General features: G+C 50.9%; 1 non-coding gene across 1 annotated transcript; it reads right to left on the reverse strand.

Moving 5' to 3' along the window:
* Positions 1–207: 207 nt before the first annotated feature.
* On the reverse strand, positions 208–280 carry TRNAF-GAA (transfer RNA phenylalanine (anticodon GAA)). Its single transcript has one exon. It is a non-coding gene; the product is annotated as a tRNA-Phe (tRNA).
* Between the last annotated feature and the right edge of the window lie 21,546 nt (positions 281–21,826).

Here is a 21,826-nt window from a genome sequence, read left to right on the forward strand (position 1 = left end):
AGACTGTTGGGGAGTCTGTAGTCCTCTGGACCATGTGCAGGGATGGCGTTGTCATGGTGGTAAAGCTGGGGCAATTGTCTTGCCCAATGCCATAGGCTACCATGCAGGGGCAGTGCGCTGGCAAGAGGTGAAGGAGCAAGGAGGGCCAGGGCAGGCTGGAAGAAGGCAGGCAGGCAGTCTCTACAAAAATCTACAGGAGAAAATCAGTGCTGAAGCCCGGGGTTGAACCAGGGACCTTTAGATCTTCAGTCTAACGCTCTCCCAGCTGAGCTACTTCAGCCCTGCCCCAGCAGCCCTTGTCCCAGTTCCACCCCTGCCAGGCCACAGGCTGATACACACACATGAAGAGAGCTCCTTGGGGACATTCCCAGGGAAAAGCTGTGTCCAGCGCCGGGCAGAGGGGACCCGGCCTCTCCCTGCCTCCATGGCCAGGTAGACTCCAGGTGTGGGGTGCGTGCCAGCTTACAGTGGGAGTGCCGAGATGTGTGTCGGGCCTCAGTTACAAAGGTGAGTGGTGAAGGCAAGGGGGCAGGCCAGGCACATGCAGCTGCCAAAGCTAGAGGTGGAAGAAGGGTGGGGTTGGTGGAAGAAGGGTGGGGTTGGTGGAAGACCTCTCTCATAGGGAAGAGAGGGCCCAGAGGAGGCAGAGCTTTTCCAGTGCCATAGGCTTTTGCTTCCTTCTTGCATGAGCAAGAGTGTTCTGTTCAATGTTTGGAGACCATATTTAGGGGGAGAGAAGGCTTGAAAACCTCCAAGGACTGGGACTACACAAACTCTCAGGGCAACCTCTTCCAGTGCATAAGTGACCTTATGGTTAAGACCTCATTGACCTCATCTCCTGCCTGAACATTCTTTCAACTTTTGGCCCTTGGCTCTCCTTTTCCCATCATGCACCATGATGAAGAGCCTGGCTCTCTTTTCTTAACTGCCTGATAGGTACTGAAATGATCCTATGAGGTTTCCCAAAGCCTTCTCATCTCCATACTGAACAGAGTTTCCTCAGCCTTTCCTCAGGTGGAAAGTTCTCCAGCCCCGTGCACACCCCCACACACCTGACTGTATTGGTGCCCCTTCACTGAACTTGCTCCAGTCAATCAATGTCTTTCCTGTACTGGGGGCAGGAGGCCCCAAACTCAGTGCAGTGCTGTGCATGTGGTCTAGCAAGCAGTGAATAGAGGGGGAGAATCCCTCCCCCTCACCTCCTGGCCATGCTTCTGTTCATACAGGCAGGCTGCTCTTGGCCTTCTTGGCCGCAGGGGATCACCGCTGACTCATGCGCAGCTTGCTGTCCACCATGACCCCCAGGGCCTTTTCTGCTCAGCTGCACCCTACCTGGGGTCTGTTGCCCAGGGTTAGGCCACCCCAGGGGCAGGACTTGGCATTTCTTCTCTCTGAAATCTAGTAGGTTCTTTTTGGCCCACTCTGCCAACTTGTCGAGGTTCCTCCAGAAGGCAGCACTCCGGTGTATAGACTGGTCTGCACCTCAGGTTTGTGTCATCTGAAAACTCTGTCAGCTCCTCCAGGTCACTGATAGCATCATTAAGTCCCAGAGAGACCCTGATGCATCCAGTCAGTCTTTTACTCACCTCTTTGCCCACCTGTCAAGACTGTAGCTTCCTAGCATTGATATAAGAATACTGTGGGAGACTGTGTGGTGGGTGGACCTTAGCTGGCAGCCAGATGCCCAGCCAGCCACTCTCTTACTCCTCCTCCTCAACAGTACAGAAGGAGAAAAAAGGAAAAAAATGCTGAATTGCTTGTTATGAAATCAGGGACATCACTTCCCAATTAGTCATGAGCAAAACAGGCTCAACAGGAGGAAAATGAACTTATTCTATGACCAGTTCAAATACGGTTGTTGTTGTGGTTTCAGCCCAGCTGGTGACAAAGGACCACGCAGCTGCTCTCTCACTCCTCCCTGCTCCCCTCCGGTGGGATAAGGAGGAGAACCAGAAAGGAGAAAACAAAAAAAACCCCTGGAACCTTGTGGGTTGAGATAAGGACAATTTACTGGGACAACACAAAAAGAGAAGTTACAACAACAACAACAACAACGGTAGTAATAAAAGAATATACAGAATGAGTGATGCACAGTGCAACTGCTCACCATCCAGAACCTGACGCTCCGCCACTTCCTCCACTGAAAGTCGAGAGATCACCCCCCAGCCCGCTCCCCATTTATATACTGAGCATGATGTCACATGGTATGGAATATCTCCTTGGCTAGTTCAGGTCAGCTGTCCTGGCTGTGCCCCCTCCCAGGTTCCTGGAAAAATTAACTCTATCCCAGCCGCAGCCAGGGCAGTTGGATAGTGAGAAGAAAAGTTAAATACTACCACAGCACCTCCCCTTTCCCGTTTTTTTCCCAGGCTCAGCTTCATTCCTTCATTGCTGACTCCTCTACCTCCTTTCCCTGTGAGTGGTAAAAGGGGGACTACAGTCAGTTCCTAACAGTTCACCTCTGCTGCTCCCTCCTTACGCTTTTCCTGTGGCATCCTCCCCACAGGCTACAGTTCTTTCAGGAAATATCCAACTTCTCTGGCATTTGATCCTCCACAGGCTGCAGGGGAATCTCTTCTGCATCATATGGAGCTCCTCCTCCCCCTCTTCTTCACTGACCTTGCTGTTTGCAGGAGTTTTCCTCACGCTCTTTTTTTTTCCTTACTCCTGTTCCACTCTGGCATTTGTGCCCTTTCTTAAATACACTTTCACAGAGGTGCCGCCAGCTTTGCTGATGGGTTAGCTTTTGCCAGCAGCAGGTCTGTTGCAGAGCTGGCTGGACTTGGCTGTGTCTGGCATGGGATAACCCATTGTCTCTTCTCCCAGGGGCTCCTGCTGCCCATCCGCTACCAAAAACAGGGACACAGACACCAATATAGAGCAAGAAGCTTGGTCTTGCTAAATGACATCCCCTGCTCTTCTAGTGTCAAGCAATCCAAACTACTCATTGAGGGGGCATAGAGAGAAACAGAGAAGGCCTTGACACTGTGCAAGCACTGCTTAGCAATAGCTAAAACACGGCAGTGTTATTAACACTGTTTTGGCCACCAATGCAAAGCACCGTAGGAGCTGCTGTGAGGAAAGTTAACCCAAGGTGCTACCCAAAGTTGAAAATACCACAGCAACCATCTCAGAAATAGGATATGAAGCAAGAAATGAAAGACCAATGTGGAAAGGATTAAGAGGGTAGGTTGTTCCTCTTGGTAGGTTTTGCAACAGTACAAGAGAAGAGCTTGGGTGGGGGGAATAAAAAGAGAAGCAAATGATGTGGCCAAGGTTGTTTGGTGTCAACTGTGAAGCAGCTCTGCACCTGATGCGAATTATTTCTGTGGTCAGGGAGAACCTGAGAGATTTCTCTCATTTGAAAAGATGAAGGAGAAGGAAGGCCAGCACCATTTAGGCTGGAAGGGACCGCAGAAGTCTCTCGGTCAACCTCCTACTCAAAGCAGGCCCAGACCAGATTACTCAGGGCTTTATCCAAAGATGCTTTGGTCACATTCTGGGATAAAGCCCGCACAAAGTCCCTGCAAAACAGCTTCCAGCATTTGACTATCCTCATGTTGGAAGCATATTTCTCTATATGTGCACTAACCACCTTGTTTCAGCCCATTGCCTCTTGTCCTTTTGTCTTGTACCATGGACATGAGCCTGACTCAGTCTTCCTGGGAACACTGCAATGCTGCTACATGTTTCACGCAAGATCTTCCTTTCTCCAGGCTGGACAAGCCCTGCTCCCTCAGCCGCTCCACACAGATAAGGTGTTCCTGCCTCGGACCATTATGGGGGCCCTTTGCTAAAGTTGTTCCAGCTTGCCAACATCTTTCCTGTACTGGGATCTGAAATCTGGACACAGTGTTCGATATAATCCCTTCCCTTAATCACCTGGCCGTGCTCCTGTTCATATAGCTCAGGGTCCTCCTGTCCTTCCTTGCTTCCAAGGCACACGGCTGCATCCTGTCCATCTCGCTGTCCACCAACACCTTTCCAAAACGCCTCCTTCCAGCCAGGCAACCCCCTGCCCTTGCCATTGCCAAGGTTAGACCCCTGAAGGGACAGAAACTGGCATCTGTCCTTGCGGGATTTCCTGACTTTCATGCCAGTGCATGCTCTCGTCTTCCTTGAAGCCTTTCCCTGAGCACAGGGGCCTGGAGACCATTTCAGAAAAGACTCAGGCACAGCAGGCATTCATTCCTTCAGCCCCAGCTGTGCCTGCTGTTATCAGATCACCTTCCCCATTCAGCAGCAGCCCTGCATTTTCCTTGTTCAGCCTTGGTCTCTCAGAAGTGACCAAAGCTCTTCTGTTTGCTTTTGACTTCCCTTGCCACCAGCATCTTCAGGTGAGCTTTTCTTTTCCTACACTCATGCTTCCACAACAAATGAAATATATAGAAATTCCTGCTTTGTACCTGTCCTTGCTGACACCTCCTGGCAGCTGCTTCATGGCCCCTGTCACTGGCCTGTCCCTGTGCTGGCCCAGCAGCTCTGCCCACACTTGGCCTTACAGCCCCACTCTGCAGGCACAGCATGGGAGAGGGTAGAGTAAGGGGTGGGAAAGTTCCCCTCATTGTGATCCCTATGATGGCCTTCATATCAAAATTCCCCAATGACCCTCCTACTTTTGCAGCTTCTCCAGCATCCGACCCCTTTCCTGCTGAAGCCTTGTCCCATGTGGGGCTTTGCAGACAGCTCTGCTCCAGGGTCTGCCAGGGTCTGGGGAAGGACCGAGGCTTGGCGGGGCTGCGCATTCCCCCTAACCAGACCTTGGCCCAACAGAAAGTTGGAGATGGCCTCACAGCAAGAGCTCCCTCATGCACAGACAAACACACAGACATACACATACACGGCTCTCTCCGGCACAGAATCACAGAACCACTGAGGCTGGGAAGCAGCCAGCTTCCACCTTCTCTGTGCTTCCTCTTCATGCTTGACTTTTGTCTGGAGCTCCTTTCTCACCCACACCAGCCTCCTGCAATGTTGCTTGACTTCCTGCATGTCCTGGTGTACTGTTCTGGAGCTTGAAGCGGAAAGCCTTGACCATCAAACAGCTCTCCCCTCTTCTCTGCAGGACCATATCCCATGGGATACTGACAAGGATGTCCCTTGGCAGACCAAAGCCTGCTCTCCTGAAGTCCTGCTCTTTGCCTTGTTCCCTTCTCTCAGGAACCTTAACTCTATTTTCTCACCCCTGACTGTTACACCCCTGACGAGCTCTTCCTTGTTTCCAAGGATGACGTCCTGCAGGACACTCCCCTTCACTGGCTCCTCACTCACCCTTGTCAGGAAGACATTGTCAATGAACTCCAAACACCTCCTGGATGGCTTTTGCCTTGCCATGTGTCCCCTTCAGCAAATGTTGGGATAGTTTAGGCCTGACATGAGGACCGGGGCCTGCAAACAGGAGGCTTCTTCCAGTTGTCTGAAGAAGGCCTCATCTACTTCCTCTTCCTCATCAGGGGCACCGTAGAAGACATCCACCCGCCACAGGGTTGCCCATGACCCTTCAGCTCTCATCTGACTCATCGTCCATTCCCAGGCAGAGCTCCGCCTGTTCCTGACGCTCTCTGCCATAACAGGCAACTTTGCCTGTGGGTCCAGACCTATGGCCTTATCCCTACCAGAACCCCAGGACCCCACAGTTTCTCCAGGAGAGGGGATTTGTAAGGGCCTGCAAGTCCTCATGCTGTTATCTTGTGGCAGACACCCCAATCAAGATGAGCGAGCTGCACGCAACCATGAGAAGCTGACCAACCGGTTCTTCAGTCCACGGGGACCTTGAGAAACTCTGTGGTTCAGCAAATGGAAATCACTTGGAGTTTTACAAGGAGACACTCCTGCATAGGTGGGTGACAAGATGACACATTTAGGGAGGTCAGGAGAAGCCTGGGCAAAAGAAATGGGAGATTTGGGAGAGCAAAGAGGGGCTCAGAAAAGAGACATGAAAGATTTTGAAGAGGTAAAATGGGTTAAGGGGACATTGCTGTGAAAACACTGACTGTGAAAACATTCCTGTTAAGCCCTTTCACTATCTCTAACTAGTAACCTTAAGCCCTAACCCTACCCCTAAATACTCCTCCTCCGCCTGGCAGTAATCCACTGTTACTAACCTAACTGAGCTTCAGCTATCCCTTACCTCACAGCTTACATCTAAGCTAAATCCCAAACCCATAACCCCTTACCCTCACACTTACCCGGTTGCTCAGCCTAGCCCCTAGCCTCTGCCCCTAGTATTAACATGTTAGCCTTAATCCTAGCCCTCACCCTAATATTAAACAAAACCCTAACCCACCATGCTAGCCCACACCTTAAACTCTAGCCAGGGAACCTCAGCAGAACACCAAACTTTCTCCCTAAGCCTTTGCCTAATCCCCAACCCTGAAAGGTGAGCTCTAATCCCTAAGCTCCTACCTCAACACCGAATCCCTGAAGCTCTCTTTCCCACGCTCTACTGCCCTCATCTTGGTCACCTCTCTTCAACCTTACTTAAGCTGTTTGGCCCCTCGGGACCGGGGCAGGGATCGTGAGGTCCCAGAACAGTCGCATGGCATTGGGAGAGGAATGTGAGGTGACCTGTATCTGATGAGCTCGTAAACCACAAGGAGGAGATGGGTGGGAATGCTATGGTGAGGACAGCTGTGCCTCAGGATCTCATGGGACAGCAGGTGGCACAAGGCTGGGGAGGTGTCTGGGAGGTCCCTTCTGTCCTTGGAGTTGATAGGCCAGCAGCAGGAAGATGGCTGGGAAAGGGACTGTGAGGTCACTTCTTTCTGAAGGAGCTGATAGGTCAGCCCTTGACTCATGGCTGGGATATCTGCTTTTACGCTCACATCTGCCAGTGTCTCTGCCAGGCCCAGCAAAAGCATGTTGATTGGGAGAGTCCCTTTCCCTAAGTACCTGGTAGGCCCGTCCAGGAAGAGGGCTCGGATATGGGTTCTCACACCTCTTCTGCCTGAGTACGTGACGGGACAGCAGCACTCATGTGGCTTGGAAGATCATGGTGAGGTTACTTCTGTCTGGTCAGCTGACATGCCACAAGAAGGCTGATGGGTTAGGCTATCATTCTGACACCAATTATGACTGAGAAGCTCATAGGCCAGAAGGATGCACGTGGCCATGAAGGTGAGTGTGAGGTCATTGGAATCTCCAATCTCTTGGGGTCATTGGCCCACAGGAGACACATGGCTGGCATGTTGGCTATGACATCACTTCTGCCTGAGAATCTGATAGCCAGCAGCAGTCACATGCCTTGGTTGTTGTTCTGTACCTGGAGGTTCTGGTTTGTTACATCCCCAGTAAGGAAAGCACGCTGCCTCGGTGCAGTACCATTTAAAATGGCATTTGAGAGAGCAAACGCTACAAACAGTGAATAAGGCCAACTACATAGAGGGCTGTATTAGGAGGAGTGTGGCCACCCAGGCAAGGCTGTTATCACCCCTCTGGCCTCGGCACTGATGTGGCCACATCTGGACTGGTGTGTCTGGGTGTGGGGTTCCCAGGTCTGGAGGAGCTGGAAGGAACTGGAGTGGTCCCAGAGGAAATCTGCCAGGATGGGCATTGGGGCCTCTTTGGAGAGGCTGAGGGACTTGGGCTTCTTCAGCCTGGTGAAGTGGAGGCTCAGGGCACTATGGTAGTAGAGTGCACCTGCCTGAAGGGTGGCTTCAGAGATGGTGGAGCTTTTTTTGGAGAAGTGTGAAGAGAAGGAAACCTGCACAAAGCGCAGCTTGGAAGGTTCAGACTGGATGTGTTGAGAAAGAAATGTCACTCAGAGGGTAGCCTTGTCGTGCAAGAGTCACCCAGAGAGAGCCCGGATCAGCCCACAGCGTTGTGTTTCAAGGAAAATCCAGCCAGGCTGGAGAGACATCAGTGAAGGAATAGAAATCCTGGGGTGAGAGCTAGGTGGGAAAGCAAGATGGACGTCAACAGCCTGAAGGGAAAGAGAAGGCATGGGACAGGTTATGATAGCCTGCAGTAGAGATGGCCAAGTGCTCTGGCAAGGCTGAAAGGCAGAACAGGTCCAAGGTATTTGTTGTCTTGGCTTTGTCAGCTGCCTCTGCCACCAAGGCCTACCAGGCAAAACTGGTTTTGAGGCTCTGGACTTAGTTCCTTCCTCACCTCTGCTTGGGGAGGCTGGGAGGTGTTGCACAGTTTCCCTACACTTGGCATTGCTCACCCTTACATCCTGCTGACCCAGGAAGAGGCCTGAGCCATGCATGAGGGACAGGATCTGCCTTCCCAGGGCCTGGGGATCAGGGCTTGGCCTTTCTGCTGCATAAAACAAACCAAGGGTTTCCTCAGCATTACAGCCACCTGCACAGTGCTTTTGCCTACCTGCAATCACAGCCTCCAATTTTCTGCTCTAAAGAGTCCCTGGGGAGGCTTTGCCAGGAATGGCCCTCAGTGGGGCCCATTAATGCTTCCAGGTACTTTGCTTGTCACTTTGACTTCTTGAGAACTTCATTTCAGTCTGCTCTCAGTAGCTGAGGTTCATGGGCTGAGCCTCAAACACACCATGGGGCTCATTAAGATACAGAAAGCCCTAATGAGCCTCGTTTCTTCCTGCAATTTTCTTCAAGTCTTCAAGACTTGTACAGCTAATTAGAAAAACTTCCTAGTGTAGTTAAGGAGGATGATTTCAAAGTGCACCTATACCCATGATTTTTTTCTTTTAAAGGATAGTTTGTCTTACTTTTCAGTATAGAGAAGAGGTGATAGAAGCATTCTCCAAGTGCTAATGATCCAGAGTGTCTCCTCTGGAGGTCTAGACAGGTAGGAAAAACAGTCCCTTGAGGTCTGACACTGTATGGACACCCTTGCTCCTCACCTCTCAAACCTCAGCACTTCTGACATTGGCCACCTGGGGGCTTACATCTCTGTCCCTTGCCTCAGGCTTCTCCACTGATCTCTACAGCTGGAGGTTACAGCTCCATTGCGTCATCTCCCCCCTGCTCTCCTTAGAGAACTGGCTGCACACAGGCCCAGAAGAATTCTTCCTATTTGCAAGCAAAACAAAGTAAATAATTTTTACGTTTCACAAACAATAAGTCACACTTGTCAACCACATGTGAAGTACAAGCTGCTGCTAATGAGGCTGCCTTCCTACAAGGGATAGTCTTATGAGAAATGTTTGTGACAGATACTAAAAAGTTAGAGATAAACACAATTAAAGAATTGGCTAAAGAGGCAATTAGGCTACTGGAGGACAGGCAAGCTCTTAGCTCCCTGAAGCTCAAAGCAGCTGCATAGGGGAGAGGTATCTTGATGAACAAAGAGTAAGGGAAGGAGAGCAGTGGAGCATCATGGAAAGGGCCTTTGCCCAGGCAGTCTGCATCTGAAAAGATGACTTTCAGAAATGGTCATTGTATCAGGCCAAGTGTAAGTATATGAAAGACTAGAGCAACTAAATACACCGTAGGACAGGCAGAATAGTGGAAATGAAGTTACAGGGGAGAACTGATATTTCTTTGGAACGTCCTCTTTAAAGTGTCATGGAATTGGTAGGGGTCTCTTGAGACTGAACACAACCCAACGTTGTGCCCATCTTCTAAAGAGGCCAAAAGTGCAACCCAGGGAATGGCAGGCTGTACAAGGTCACTTTGATGAGGAGAGTGCCATTGAGTGACTCCTCATGGGTGACATTTATGGGCACCTAAAATAGGACAACTTTGGCATGGACTTCCAAGGGTAAATCAGGCCTTGCCAACCTGATTGCCGTCATGATGAAGGAAGTGCATTTGTGCATGAAGGGGGCACAGTGGATGTTGTTTACCTCCACTTCAGCAAGAATTTTGGCACGGTCTCCCTCAATATCCTTCTACTCAAGTTAGGACTTTATGGTCTGGATGTATAGACAAAGAGATGGGCAAAACACCAGTTGGATGATGACGCTGAGAGGACAGTGTTGAAGGGGCCGTACCCTACCTGGAGGCCAGTGGGACATACTGGGGCATTGTGGGGCTGCACAGGGGAGTCTCCTGGGCGCTGTGCAGTTTAACACCTGTATGCATGACCCAGAGGAGGCAACTGTCACCACATTTGTTGATGTCACTATATTGGGAGGAGCATTCCTGTGCCTTGGGATGCCATTCAGGGGAACCCTAGCAGGCAGAAGGACTGTCCTGTCAGGGACTTTGTGAGATACAAGAAAGACAAAGGCCAGATCCTGCACCTGGGATAGACTAACAGCCTGCAGTGGCAGGGGAAGGGGACTGCCTGGCCAGAGAGCTTCTCTGAGGAAACAGCCCTGGTGGTGCTGGGGGACAGAAGGCAAAACACGATCCAGCAGTGATCCACATGATCCAGGGCTACCTGGTAGCAGAGGTGGCCAGCAGTGTCCTGGAGTGTAGCAAGAAGAGCCTCTCCAAAAGAGTGAGGGAAATTATTGTGTCCCCTGCCCATCACTTGTCAAACCACCTGTACACTACTGTGTCCATTTCTGGGACCCTGGTTCAAGTGTCCTGGGTCTGGCTGGGGTGGGGTTCACTTCCTTCGTAGCAGCCCCTATGGTGTCATGTTTTGCATTGGTGCCTGAAACAGTGTTGATAACACACCAGCGTTTTAGCTGTTGCTGAATAGTGTTTGCACAGCGTCAAGGCCTTCTCTGTTTCTGACTCTGCTCCCTCCCAGCGAGTAGGCTGGGGGTGGGCAAGAAGCTGGGACAGAATGGGACACAGCCAGGCCAGCTGACCTCATCTGACAAAAGGGATATTCCATACCATATGACGTCATGCTCAGCAATAAAAGCTCGGGCAGAGGAAGAAGTCCGTGGAGTTTCCTGTCGTTCAAGGTGTCTGTTGAAGGGAGACTGGCTGGGTGTCACTCTGCTTGTGGGAGGTGGCAAGTGATTGCCTTTGCATTACCTGTTGGGTTGTGTTTATATTTGTTTAAATCTTTTTTCATTCACCTATTATCTGTTTTTGTCCCAACCCACAAACTGCACAACAACTCCATGCAGCAGCATGGGTAGAGATGTGGCCGGCTAAGGAGTGCTCTGAGGAGAAGGGCCTGGGCAGCAGGATGATGCCATATGAGCCAGTGGGCCTCCCATTTCAAAAGGAGAGTGGAGGAGCTGGAGAAGGTCCAGAGGAGGTCTGCCAAGGTGGAGTGAGGGGCTTAAGGCACGAGCTGTGAGGAGAGTCTGAGGGAACTCAGCCTCTCTAGGCTGCTGAAGGGGGCCTGGGGCCACCTCATAAGAGCCTACAGCTACCTGGAGAGATGGTGGAGCCAAGCTCCCTTCTGCAGTGGCCAATGATATGACAGATGCAACAGCCACAAATTGCGTCTTGGGAGCTTTAGGCTGAGCCTTAGGGAAAAATAAAATAGACTAGGAGAAGTGTTGTTATGATGTCCACCTTTGGAGATCTTCCTTGCTCCTCAAAGTCACAGCCAGCCTGGAGGTTGGACTACAGACTCCCCAACAGTCTCTTTCCCACCAACCCAACCAATTGTAATATTGTACATCCACATTTCCTATCTACAGGGAGCTTGGAGCAATGATGGTTGGAGCAGTTGGACAGATCACCCTATATTTCTTTGCCAACAAGAAATGGACACACCTGCTATCACTTCCATCGCATCATCCCTTTTTTCTGATCTGGCCACAACTTTATGGGATGTACAATGGCATAACACCATGGCCCGCCAATGCCAGACCTCAAGTGATACACAGAGGCCTAGAGCACAGACATAAAGAGCCCCAGAGCAGAGAAGTGGAAAGCAAATGTCACTTGTGTCTTCAAGAAAGAAAAGAAGGACGACCCAGGGAACTACAGGCAAGTCAGACTCACCTCCACCCCTGGGAAGGTGATGGAGCAGCTAATCATGGAAAGCATTTCCAGGCACATGAACGATAAGAAAGTAGTAAAGGCGCGGGGACCTATGTATGTCCAGTTTGCCAAAGTCTTCCCTGATCTGATCCTCTTCCACCAAGGCAGATGTCCATGCTCCATACTTTCCCCCTGGTCTCTGGCAGCTGGGATTTCTGAAGGCCAGTCTTGCTAGCAGCTACTAAGGCAATGAAGGCATTCCATGCCTCAGCCTTTCCCACGTCCTGTGTCATCAGGTCCCCAGTCTCACTGAGCAATGGGCCCACATTTTTCCGTCGTTTCCCTTTTGTTACCTGTCTACTTACAGAAGCCCTTCTTGTTTTCTTTGACATCTCTCACCAAATTCCATGCCATTTGGACTTTACCTTTCCTACCTTTGCCCCGGCATGCTCAGACAGCATCTTTGTGTTCCTCCCAGGTTACCTGTCCTTGTTGCCACCCTCTGAATGCTTCCTTTTTGTGTTTGAGTTTGGCCAGGAGCAACTTGTTCATCCACGCAGCCCTCTAGGCATTTTTGCCCAATATCATATTTGATGGGCTGCACCCCTCTTGAGCTTGGAGGTGGTGATCCTTGAATATTAACCAGCTTTCTCAGGCACACCTTCCCTCCAGGGCCACATCCCATGGGGCTCTTCCAAGCAGATACTTGAAGAGGCCAAACTCTACTCACCTTAAATCTGCCGTTCTGAGATTGTTTTTACCTTCCTCCTTCCCCTCAGGATCCTGAACTCCACCATCTCATGGTCACTACAGCCCCATCTCATGGTCACAAGGCCGTCTTTGACCTTCACATCCCCAACAAGCCCCTCCTTGTTGGTGAGGAGGAGGTCCAGCAGAGCACCTCTCCTTGTTGGCTCCTCTATCACTTGGGTGAGGAATTTATCATCATTGGACTCCACAGAACCTCCTGGGTTGCTTATACCCTGCTGTGTTGTCCTTTGAGCAGCTATTGGGGTGGTTGAAGTCTCCCATGAGGACCAGGGCCTGCCAATGTGAGGCTGCTCCTACCTGTCCATTGAGGACCACATATACTTCTTCTTCCTGGTCCAGTGGCCTATAGCAGACATCCACTATAACACCACCCTTTCCTGTCCTCTCCTTAATCCTCACCATTAAGATCTCCATTGGCTCCCTATCCATCCCTAGACAGAGCGCCATGTCCTCCAGCTGTTCTCTCACACAAAGGGCAACTCTCCATCCTTGCCTTCCCATCCTCTCCTTCCTCAAGAGCTTGTATCTCTCCATTTCAACACTCCAGGCATGGGAGCCATCCCACCATGTCTCCATGACCCCAACAAGATTGCTGCCCGGCAACTGCATACAGATCTCTAAATCCTCGTGGTTATGCCCCGTACTGCACGCATTAGAGTACAGGCACTTTAGAGAGGCAGCCCAGCATGTTGAGTTCCTGGAGAGGGTGTGAGAGATTTCTCCACCATGGTGCTTTGTAGGCATTTCCTTGCTTACATGTAAGTGCTGGAGTTGACCCCACTTGAGCCCCATTTTACTGATTTTGTGATCCCTTCCAATCACATCACCCCATGCCCTTTGCTCAGTGATCCTATCTATCACTCCCTTAGAGGACTGCTGGTTACTCCCTCCCTCCCCCATCCTTCTTAGTTTACAGCCCTGCTTATGAGGTCAGCCAGCCTGTTGGCAAAAACAGCTTTGCCCTGCTTAGAGAGGTGGATCCCATCTCTCCCAAGCAGATGCTGGTCTGTAAAGAGGGTGCCATGGGCACAGAACCCAAAACCATGTCCTCTACACCCGTTCTGCAGTTAATTATTAACTTGTCCTGTTAGTGCCTTTCTCCTCACACCCTTTCCCCTCACCAACAAGGTTGAGGAGAACACCATCTGGGCCCCCATGCCCTTCACTATCACCCCCAGAGCCCTGTAGTCATATCTGATACTGTCACTTCTTTCCCCTGGCAGTGTGATTTGTGCCCACTTGGAATAAGAGCAGGGGGTAGTAGTCAGAGGGCCGGATGAGCTTTGGACGTCCCACCACAACAACCTGGATCCTGGTCCCCAGCAAGCAGCAAACCTCTCTAGATGGTTGGTTGGGATGACGGATGGGTGCCTCTCTGCCCCATATTAAGTAGTCATCCATTACGATCCAAAAACCCCCATGGCACTATGTCTAGTTGAGGCTTGACTATCTCCATTGTGGAGATCCCACAGCCTTTCTGGGTGCACGTTCCCAGTGCCAGACAGACCTTATAGTGCAGATTCTTTGCTTTTAAGCCTAGTCAGAATTTCCCATGGCCCAACTTTTTCCCACGGCTTCTCAACTTTCCACTGTGCCCACCTGGGAAGAGTCTGACTCATTCTCCTCTGCACCATCCCATAAGCTAGCTGTAGACAATGACAGTATCATTTCCCCTAGGCCAGCCTTGAATTTCTGACATCCTTCTCTTTGGCCCAGTGATATCGACCGGTCTTCAGCAGACTCCCCATTTCCAGCAGTTGGAGGTTGTTGCACTTGTGGGCCTAAACCCATGTCTATAACCGCTGTGCTGATCCCCACCAGGTCCCACTCAAGCTTCAGGAGATAACTAGGGATGTGAAGTCAGGGGTCACCCACCCCATTCCAGGGGTCTTCATTCCAATGAGACAGACCCCGTCCTCACACCAGTGTATTGTCTGTACCGTTTCTGCAGTCACTCCATGGGGAATGGAGGTGAGCAGCTTTGATGCACATGTGCATCCACAGAGGCAGCTCCTCACACGCTCTTCTCTACAACATGGAATGCGGCAGAGAGGGCCTAGTTCTACCTTTAATTACTTATGAGATGCCCCCATCACACTGGGAAGGTGTTCTCTGCAGAGGTAGAAATCCTTTCCGTTGCTCTCAGTGAAAGTAGAGACCCATGGAGGTGTAGTTTCCTGCAGTCAGAAGTTGATCTGCCCATACGGCTTGTCCTGTGCTGCCATGTGCTCTCAGCTAAACAGCAGTCACACTTGTGAGTTACTCACCAGAAAAGAAACTGTACTGTGCTAAAAAAAGGAGAAGTGCAGTTTAAAAGTGCAGATCTCCCAACTCCTCTGCCTTTCTTAGCCTTGACATGGAGAAAGTAAGAAACAAGGTGTGATGCATAAGTAGCCTGACTTGGAGGACCAAACCAAGGACTCTCTGATACCATGATGCTATCACAGATATCACAAAGGGAGAGCTGTGCCTTTATGGAGGGCAACCTACAGCCTGGTAGGACTCCCACAAGAAAACAATAACACAGTGTTGGTTCGAAAAAGACGTAGGACCCATAGCCATATGATGTAGGCTATAGACGTAGGCCCCATGAAGTACATTGCCTGGAGCCCAACAGGTTAGAAGGGGACTTGGGCACCTCCATGCAGACACTTCCATGCCAAGATCAACAGGGTCAAGTGTCTGCAATGCAACTGAACGCCCCGTCCCAAAGAGCCTGGGAGCTAGAACAGGAGCAGCAGGCACAGATGGGGAAAACAAGGAGCAACAGTGTCATCCTCCTGCCGAGGGACAGACAGATGGGCAGCCAGGAGACCCTCCACCTTACCCAGCTGTGCACACCACCTTCCACAGCAGCATCACAGGGCAGTCTCTTTCAGCCCCTTTCTCCGGCAGAGGGGAACGTGCACAATGGGGGAGAGATGCAGGCGATATGCTCCTCTACTTGAGGTCCTGCTGCAGAGGAGACAGCTCTGGGCTGTGCTTGACCTCTCAGGTAACTTTTACCAGGCCTCATCCTGACCCCAACCTGTGCATCAACTTCCTGGCTTGACCCTGGACCTGCTCCATCATCAGAACCTCACCAGATGACCTGGACTCTGAACTGCCTCCAGCTGCCAACCCCCTGGCCTGCCCTGCTCCCTTGGTGGCAGCTCAGGCTGGTGAGGCCCCCTCCCTGCTCACCTGGGGATACCCCTCACTTCCCAGCTAGCTCTGCCTTCCAGAGCACTTGTCCCTCGCTGCCCCCTAACAGAGCTGAGGTCCCAATCATGTCACCATTACCTGCATCTCCACTGCCCTCCCCTATGCTCTGGTTGACTTGATGGCTTCACGATGCCCATTGTCCTGACGGACTCTCACTTTGCTACAGCTGACAAGGCCTCACAAGGAGCAACCCACCAGCATGCTGGACTTTTCCTCTGCCCTCTCTCCACGCTGTTGTCTCTACATGACAAGCTTAGTGATGAACTTGCTAAAAAAAAAAAGAAAAAAAAACAACCAAAAAACCCCTCAAAGAAAGTGGAAAATAAAACCCAAGAAAAACAAGTGATGCAAAAGAAGACAATTGCTCACCAATGCCCAGCCAATCCCCAAGCAACAGCAGCTGCTTCCAACCTCTACCTCCCCAGTTTTATTTCTGAGCATGACATCACATGGTATGGAATATCCCTTTGGTCAGTTGGGGCCAGCTGTCCCGGCTGTGTTCCCTCCCAACTTCTTGTGCACCCACAGCCTACTCGCTGGCAGGGCAGCGTGAGGAGCAGAAAAAGCCTTAATGCTGTGCAAAGGCTGCTCAGCAATAACTACATCATCAGTGTGTTATTAACCCTGTTTTCAGCACAAATCCAAAACACAGCCCCATACAAGTTACTGTGAAGAAATGTAACTCTGTCCCAGCCAAAACCAGTACACTCAGGTTGGAAAGGACCTCAGGAGGTCTCCAGCTCAGCAGGGGCAACTCTGGGGTAAGAGCTGGTTGCTCAGCACTTGATCCAAGTTACGACTTGAAAACCTCCAAGAATGGAAATGGGATTATTTCTGTGGGCAGCCACTTCCTGTGCTTGGCTGTCCTCATGAGGAAAAAGCTTTCCCTTGTCTCTGGTGTGAACTTTTCTTGTGTCAATCTCTTGTCCTCCCTCCATGCACCACCGCGAACTGACTGGAGGACATGGGGAAAGGAAAAACTCCTTGCCTGCAGCCCCCTACACCTGAAAGGAGCTCCAGCAAAGCTCGGTCAGTACAGCAGACAATAACTGTACCTCATGACTGAGCCGGTGGCCATTCCTGAAAAATTTCCTTCAAACTGGAAGCTTCCTGGAAGCTCCAGCTTTTTGGACAAGGTAGTTTTCTTCTCAGTTTCAGGTCTGACTGTCTCCTCTTATGAAATACCTTTAAATTCTTCAAAATTTGTACAAGGAGGAGAGGAAATGCCAACAGTGCACAAGGATCGAGGAGAGAACTTGACCCATACAAATCTGTGGGGCTTCATCCACAGCTGCTGAGAGAGGACAGGGCATCCTCCTGAACAGGTAGCACTCTGCCTGGAGCCAGGACCAAGTGAAGTACTGCAAAGGTCTGTCCTGTCCTGGGAGCTCTTCTGCTTGATAGCTTTATTAATGACCTGGAGGTCTTGGTAGATGGCAAACTGCACGTAAACCAGCAGTGTGCCTTGTCAGCCAAGAAAACCAACAGCATTCTGGGCTGTATGAAGAGGTACACAGCCAGAAGATGAGAGAAAGTGTTTATCTCTCTCTCCTCAGAGCTTCTTAGACAACCTAGACAAGACTGTGTCCAGCTTTGGTCTCCTGCGCCCCATCCCCCATCCTGGTGTAGGCAAGACACTGATGAGCTGGAGCAGGCTCAGCAGAGGGCTATGAGACTGTTGGGTTGGGGGCAGGCTGGAGCATTTGCCGTCTAAGGCAAGACTGAGGGAGTAAAGCTTGTTCAGCCTGGGGCAGAGAAGGCACCAGGCAACAAGAAGTGTTTTCACCATGAAGTCAGCTGCCAAAAGAGGCTGTGTCCTCCCTATTCTTGGAGGTATTCAAGTCTTCTTCCCCGCTGCCTGTCACCTCCTCCCTTTGACCAAAATAGTCTTGCTCCTGCAAGAGTAAAGCAAGGGAGCCATGGAACCAACACAGACTCTGCATTCTCTGAGACCTCGCTTTCCTACAGCCCCACACTTCTTTTTCAACCCTTGGCCTTCATAGTTTCCTGTGTCTGGCTTTTGCTAAAATCACATTTGAACTGACATTTGACAATGTCCTTTCATGATCATTTGAATTATAGCTCGGTCTTCAGGACCTGCACTGAAGGTCTCTGTGGTAGTGAGATGACACTTTTTAAAGACATAGCACTGGTGAGCCAGCTGTGATAGTGTTGTAAGCATGTACAGAATGCTTCTAGGTCACACACAGCAGGTTTCACCATTAGCAGAGCTGGGATGAATCCAAACATTTCTGTAGGATTGCAAGTGTGACAGAGACAGCAACAAGAAAAACCAAGCAGACTGCAGACCTGCCCTTAGATACCATGGGTGCCATGACTGCATAGGGCTGGGCAAGGTATTCCAGATGAAAAATAGCTCTGAAACCAATTTTCTCACTGCTTCCTTGAATTCCCTCTCCAAAGAGTGGAGGGGAGCTAACTCCAAGAGCATGATTTCACCGAGAGCAGGTGTCTAAAAGAGATGGAGATTTCCCCCTCTGTTAACCCCCATTTCTGTCCCTCGGCAGTGACAGCAAGAGGTCCATTTCCCCTTCTGTAGGGCAGTGACTCCGCTGAGCCAGCGCAGATATCCAGCCTCTGGTTAGAAACCCTCGGAGGGGATGGGCATTCAGCTCCCCCATGCACCCCACAGACCCACCCTCTTGCTGCAGTGCAGATGTGCACAAAAGAAGCTCCTGCATGCGAGTACCTGGTCTGAGCTCCTTCTCTAACCAGTGGGGATGGAGGGTGGCAGTTACTCACACTTTTGTGTGGCCTGCTGCATTTGCAGTGCCGGGGTGTCCGAGACACGTCCAAGCGCCTGCAAGCCCTGACAGCAATTCTGAGTGACCCACAGCCTTCCTCTGCATCAACACTAGGGATGAGTGGGCCTCCACTGAATGGGGGTGACACTGATCACTCTCCAGACTCCTTCACCCATGCTGTGGGGTCCCTGCTGCCTCCTCTGGGATTGCAGAGTCCTTGTTTCCCTGTGGATACACCAATTTGACCCTTTACCTTCGGTGACTCCACCTTGGGTGCTCTCTCACTTTGTGGGGCTCCATTCACTGCCCATCTCAAGCACACTGTGTCCCTGGAGAGCCTGGGGGATCTCCAGGCAGCTCCAGTTTCCCCTTGAGAATGACGTTGTCTGCCCCGTCTGACATGTGACAGCCTTGGGTATGTCACTCAGTGACCAGCCATGGCCTCCACTGTCACTAGACACTGACGGGTGAGCCCTAAATCCAATCCTTGATCTCTACATGGTCACAAGGTGACTGAGAGGCTTTTGCTCCTGCAGTCGTGCAGAACCCTGAGCAACTCCTGACTCTGGCATTGGAAGACAAGCCCAGTGTTCATGCGCAGCACAGAAGAGATCTCATTTTATTACACAGAAGTTGTAATGTGTTCAGCTCTCAACAAGCATTAGACACCTTTATAGAGGCTCCAGGTAAGACAGAGGGGGTTCATACCTCTTTAGATGTAAAAGGAAAACAAACATTACTGTAGGAACATTATAAATTAAGAAAGAAAATTATAATAATAATAATGATAAGAAGAGGAAGAAGAAGAAGAAGAAAGAGAACAACTACCACAACAACAAAAACAGGACTGGTGTGGAATACCCTGGCAGTCATTTGTGGAGAGATGGGAAGTTTCTCGGTGCAAAATAGGAGCCCATGTAATCAGTTTCCTAATGCCATCCCTGAGGTCCTGATTCCTCATGCTGTAGATGAGGGGGTTCACAACTGGAGGCACCACCGAGTACAGAACTGCCAGCACGAGGTCCAGGTATGGGGACGAGATGGAGGGGGGCTTCAGGTAGACAAATATGGCAGTGCTGATAAACAGGGAGACCACAGCCAGGTGAGGGAGGCACGTGGAAATGGCTTTGTGCCGTCCCTGCTCGGAGGGAATCCTCAGCACAGCCCTGAAGATCTGCCCATAGGACAGTACAATGAAAACAAAACACCCAAATGCTAAACAGACACCAACTGCAATTACCCCAACTTCCCTGAGGTAGGCACCTGAGCAGGAGAGCTTGAGGATCTGGGGGATTTCACAGAAGAACTGGTCCACAGCATTGCCTTGGCAGAGGGGTAGTGAAAATGTACTGGCAGTGTGCAGCACAGCATGGAGAAACCCACAGACCCAGGCAGCTGCTGCCATGTGGACACAAGCTCTGCTGCCCAGGAGGGTCCCGTAGTGCAGGGGTTTGCTGATAGCAACGTAGCGGTCATAGGCCATGACAGTGAGAAGGAAACACTCTGCTGACATCAAAAAGACTAACAGAAAGACCTGTGCAGCACATCCTGGGTGGGAAATGGCCCTGGTGTCCCACAGGGAATTGGCCATGGATTTGGGGACAGTGTTGGAGATGGCACCCAGGTCGAGGAAGGAGAGGTTGAGGAGGAAGAAGTACATGGGTGTGTGGAGGTGGTGGTCGCAGGCTACAGTGGTGATGATGAGGCCATTTCCCAGGAGGGCAGCCAGGTAGATGCCCAGGAAGAGCCAGAAGTGCAAGAGCTGCAGCTCCCGTCTGTCTGAAAATGTCAGGAGGAGGAACTGGGTGATGGAACTGCTGTTGGGCATATGCGTCCTCTGGACACGGGGCACTGTCCAAGGAGGAAAAGGCAGTGACAAGTTACCACAAACATCTCTGAGTAAAACCAAAGATATGTCTCATACACCCTCCCCCTGACACATATGCACCCTTTTCGCTTCCTCAGGAGAAACTTTCATTCTGCCTCTGCTCTTCAGCTTCATTTTCTGTGGCTCTGTGTGCTGGAGCAGGGCCTCTGCCCGTTGTCTCTTGAGGAGTCGACCCAGCCCCGCTGCAGTGGGTAGATGGGAACGTGGTAGGGGGGCTGGGTTTGATATTCAGAATATGTCAGATAAAATCACTCCTAACACAGGAGGGCTTGGCAGCATCTGCACTCCCAGTGTTAAAGAATGTGGGTGGCAGAAAGAAGTTTGGGGGGGGGGTAAGTACTTCCCCCATCCTTCCATGTGAGTGTTCTCTGAAATCAGAAATCATGAGATGAGACATGAGAGTCAGAGAGATTCACTGTGGCTTAGTGAGGAGTGAATGGAACTGGCTGGGCTTGTTCCCAGCTGCCCTGTGCTTGCAGTTTTCTCAGATGGAGGGCGATCACACTCCTGTGGTACCAGTAAAAGCCACCAGACACTACTGAAAGGAGAGGGACCCACTGCAGACCACTAAATGTCTCACCCTTTCTCAAGGTCTCAGCACCCTCTTTCTACAAAAGGACACACACGGCTCATTTCATCAACCCAACAGCATTTCCTCAGTTATAGATAGCAACTCTGCACGTGTCTTTGTGGGCTTTCAGATAACAGAAAGATGCTATGTGAAAGATTTCCTTGCTTAAGGACAGCTCACAGCTTGGAAAGCCACTCCAAAGACTTAAAGCCAATGTCCTAATGATTACATCTAATCCAGGGAAAACCAGCTCATTCCCCAGCCCCACAGAATGCATTGCCTACAGCCCCACAGGTGAAAGCTGGGACACCTCATTTCCAGGAACACATCTGCATAGGAGGACCCACAAGGTCAGAGTGTGACTCTGCAGCTGAAACTCCCATTCCCAGAGAGCCTGGCAGCAAGAATGAAATAACACTAAAATCAACACAAACAACTGGAGAAACATGGGAAAATACAGTGAGGGTCTGGCTGAGAGAGGCAAGCATAGAGGCAGCCGGACAGTCAGGAAGCATTACCCTTACCCAGCTGTTCAGACCTCCTCCCAGACACCAACAGATGCTCTCAGCCCTGAGCTCTGCAGAGGGTAATGGGCACGTGGCTGGAGAGCTGCACCCACGGCTCTGCTGGAGCTCTGGCTGCTGAGGAGATGGTTCATGCCTTGGACCCCCCAGCTCTGAGGGCAAAGGCTTTGCTGGGAAGGAGGGGAACCAAAGGGGCTTGCTCAGAGGAATGGGTCTGCACTGGAGGAGATCATACAGAGTTTTCTGAATTCTCCCTCCCACAACATTTCTGCGCTTTGTTTCCTCTCATACCCTGATCATATTCCTGTTACCTGGAGACTTTTTCCTGGGAGATGTTTTCCTAT

Source organism: Buteo buteo, chromosome 31, assembly GCF_964188355.1.
Source record: "Buteo buteo chromosome 31, bButBut1.hap1.1, whole genome shotgun sequence".
Taxonomy (NCBI): domain Eukaryota; kingdom Metazoa; phylum Chordata; class Aves; order Accipitriformes; family Accipitridae; genus Buteo; species Buteo buteo.